This window comes from Chinchilla lanigera, unplaced genomic scaffold, assembly GCF_000276665.1.
Source record: "Chinchilla lanigera isolate Chin_1 unplaced genomic scaffold, ChiLan1.0 scaffold00025, whole genome shotgun sequence".
Classification (NCBI taxonomy): domain Eukaryota; kingdom Metazoa; phylum Chordata; class Mammalia; order Rodentia; family Chinchillidae; genus Chinchilla; species Chinchilla lanigera.
This window is the reverse complement of record NW_004955426.1, coordinates 26,340,126-26,344,214: the sequence shown is the minus strand read 5'-3', so window position 1 is coordinate 26,344,214 and position 4,089 is coordinate 26,340,126. Positions and strand designations below refer to the sequence as shown.

The 4,089-nt window shown below is 41.1% G+C and overlaps 1 pseudogene; it reads left to right on the top strand.

Moving 5' to 3' along the window:
* The first annotated feature begins 379 nt into the window (after positions 1–379).
* On the top strand, positions 380–2,569 carry LOC102013523 (annotated as a pseudogene).
* Positions 2,570–4,089: the final 1,520 nt, after the last annotated feature.

Sequence of the window (4,089 nt, the reverse complement as noted above, 5' to 3'; positions counted from 1 at the left end):
AAGATGAGATCTCAGTTCTTGATTCTTTGAAGCATTTCCCGTGCAGTTTGTGTTTTTGTTCATGAACTCTTTGCCTATCCCAGTGTCTTCAAAAATTTTATCTACTTTCTCTTCCAATGAGTTTAGTGTTTCTGTTTTAATATTTAGATATTTGATCCATTTTAACTTTAATTTATTGCACAGTGAAAGACATGGGTCTAGTTTTAGTTTTTGGCATGTGGAAAGCCAGTTTTTCCATTTATTGAAGAGGGTATCTTTCTTCCATTGAACATGTTTGGCCCCTTTGTCAATGATAAGCTGAGTTGCCTTAGCCTCTATAAGCTGATATATTGTGTGTTGCTCAGCCAAGCTCAGCCAAGCTCAGCCAAGCTCAGCCAAGATGCCAGAGGGGACCCAGACCCAGGACCAGCCAATGGAGGTAGAGGAGGCAGAGACCTTTGCCTTCCAGGCAGAGATCGCCCAGTTGGTGTCACTGACCATCAACATTTTCTACTCAAACTAAGAGATCTTCCTGCAGGAGCTGATTTCAAACTCATCTGATGCCCTGGACAAAATCAGGTATGAAAGCCTGATGGATCCCAGTCAGCTAGACTCCAGCAAGGAGCTACACATTAATCTCATCCCAAACAAGTAAGATCGCACCCTCACCATCGTGGATACTGGGATCGGAATGACCAAGGCTGACTTGATTGATAACCTAGACATCATAGCCAAGTCAGGAATTAAGACCTTCATGGAGGCTTTCTGTGATCACCAAGCATAACGACGATGAGCAGTACACCTGGGAATCCCGGGCTGGAGGGTCTTTCACAGTGAGGACTGACACAGGTGAACCTATGGGCCAAGGAACAAAGGTTATCCTGAATCTGAAAGAAGACCAGACTGAGTACTTGGAAGAAAGAATAAAAGAGATTGTGAAGAAGTATTCTCAGCTTATTGGTTATCCCATTATTCTTTTTGTGGAGAAGGAACAAGATAAAGAAGTGAGTGATGAGGCTGAAGAAAAGGAAGTTAAAGAGGAAGACAAAGAAAAAGAAGAAAAGGAATCTGATGACAAGCCTGAAATAGAAGATATTGGTTCTGATGAAGAAAAGAAAGATGGTGACAAGAAGAAGAAGAAGAAGATTACAGAGAAATATATTGATCAAGAAGAACTGAATAAAATGGAACCCAATTGGACCAGAAACCCTGATGATATTACTAAAGAGGAGTATGGGGCATTCTACAAGAGTCTGACCAATGACTGGGAGGATTACTTGGTGATGAAGACCAATTGGACCAGAAACCCTGATGATATTACTAACAAGGAGTATGGGGAGTTCTGCAAGAGTCTGACCACTGACTGGGAGGATTACTTGGTGGTGAAGCATTTTTCCATTGAAGGACAATTGGAATTCAGGCTCTTCTTTTTGTCCCATGATGAGCACCTTTTGACCTATTTGAAAACAGAAAGAAGAAGAACAACATCAAGTTGTATGTCTGCAGAGTTTTCATCATGGATAACTGTGAGAAGCTGATCCCTGAATACCTGTATTTCATCAGAGGGGTGGTGGACTCCGAGGGTCTCCCTCTAAATATTTCTCGGGAAATGTTACAACAAAGCAAAATTTTGAAAGTCATTAGCAAAAATTTGGTCAAAAAGCTTAGAATTGTTTATTGAACTGGCAAAGATAAGGAGAACTACAAGAAGTTCTATGAGTAGTTTTCTAAGAATATAAAGCTTGGAATACATGAAGACTCTCAGAATCAAAAGAAGCTTTTGGAACTGTTGTGTTACTACATATCTACTTCTGGGGATGAGATGATTTCTCTCAAGGACCCTTGCACCAGAATGAAGGAGAACCAGAAGCACATCTATTACATAACGGGTGAAACCAAGGACCAGGTAGCTAACTCAACCTTTGTGGAATGGCTTCATAAGCATGGCTTAGAAGTGATCTGTATGATCAAGCCCATCAGCGAGTACTGTGTCCAACAGTTGAAGGAATTTGAGGGGAAAACTTCAGTGTCAGTGACCAAAGAGGGCTTGGAGATTGCAGAAGATGAAGAAGGGAAAAAAAAAAAAACAGGCAGAGAAAAAGACAAAGTTTGCAAACCTGTGCCAGATCATGAAAGACATCTTGGAGAAAAAGGTTGAAAAGGTGATTGTGTCAAACCAATTAGTGACGTCTCCATGCTGTACTGTCACAAGCATATATGGCTGGATGGCAAACATGGAAAGAATCATGAAAGCCCAGGCCCTGAGAGACAACTCAATGATGAGTTACATGGCAGCTAAGAAGCACCTGGATATAAACCCTGACCACTCCATCATTGAGACCTTGAAGTAAAAGGCCAAATCTGATAAGAATGACAAGTCTGTAAAAGATCTGGTCATCTCGCTTTATGAAACTGTGCTGCTGTCCTCTGGCTTCAGTCTGGAAGATCCCAGACACAGGTGAACAGAATTTACAGGATGATCAAGCTCAGTGTAGGTATCAATGAGGATGACACCACTGCTACTGTAAATGAAGAGATGCCACCCCTCAAAGGAGATGACGACACATCATGCATGGAAGAAGATGACTGAGCTCTGCTTGATGAACCACTTGGATGTGTGCTCAGTGCTTTACCTTCATTCCTTCTGATAATATATTTTTGAGGATTTTTTGTTAACATGTAAGTCTGTACGGCATGATAACTGCTTAAGGGGAAGATAAGATTTCTTTCTACTTTTAAGTGATACTGTGATACTTTAGGCACTAAAGCAGAGCTGGCAGTATTTCTTTCATTTCATCTTGGTTTATTTTAACATGTTGACATGTTTGTGGTAAGATGTAACTTTGCCGGAGACCTTCCAATGCTAGTTCCTTGAAAAGTCGGGACTGGTAGCAGGTATCTGCAAAGCAGGGACCACATAGGATGGGAGTGCGGCCTCTCCCTCCACTCTCTATTAATCATGGCTTTCCAGATATTCATTGTGCTATTGATAAAGGATGGTTGGGAACCTGAAGGATCAGAACTGAAAGTAGTTAAGGAATGAGAGACCAGGGTGAAAGACACCCCTCCAGGGTTGAAAGGGGAAGTAAAAGCCACCACAGAGATTTGCGTGAGTCTCCTACCCCCTGTGTGACAATGTTCACCCACTGGAACAGGAGGGGAGCACTGCGCAGGCCTCAGTGCATAGGAAAACATTAGACAAAAGCCCTGTGTGTGCTGGACTGGCTCTAGATGGAGATATTGTAAATGTGGGTCCTGCTGTCCAGTAGAGAAGTGAACAATTCTATGAAAAATTACACCTAATCAAGAACACCTAGTAATTGATCTTTTTGCTTCCTTTTATGTGCTTTAAACAAAAAAAGTTGATTTCCCACTAGGGTTGTGGCCAGGTAGTTGGTCAACCATGTCTGAATCTGTAACTAAAATAGAAACCTCACTGTATCTAAAAGTGTCATATGTAATTGAAAAAGTATATAATAAAGTAAAAAACATTTCTCTGTGTCAGAGGAGCCTTGCTCCCCTGGGCCACCAGAAGGACCTCTGGTGTCTGTGTTGCTTGTCTCTGCCCATGCCATTTCTTCCTGCAGGAATCTGCTGGAGCTGCTGCAGCCAGACTGTGGCATAATTTACTGTTAAATATGTAAGGTGTGAAATATTTAGTTATCGAGCTGGATTCCTTAGTAGACCAAATCTTTTGTCTCACAACTGTTGAGATCTTGATGTTTAAGGGAATATTTGTTAAAATAGCTTGAGTTTTCTTATAGGATCTTTTTTTAAACTTTCCCCTGTAGTTTCAATTCTGCATGTCCTAGGCTTCAAGAAATAAGTGCATTAAACTGAAAAACTTGCTGGCAGAAGCTGCACAGAGCTTGTTTTCCAAAGAGAAGTACTGTTTAGAGGAAGAAACTAAACTTCCTAGATATACTGCATTGCTGTTTGGGAAATAGTTCTGAACAAGTCCTGTGAATGGAAATGAGGTCACATTCTGCTTTTAAGAGGTAACAAATGCAGATAAGTTGTCTTGGTTACTTTTCTCTCTTTGCTGGAACAAAATACCTGATGCTCAAAATTAAGGAAGGAAAGGTTTATTTCGCTTACAGTTTGTGGAGG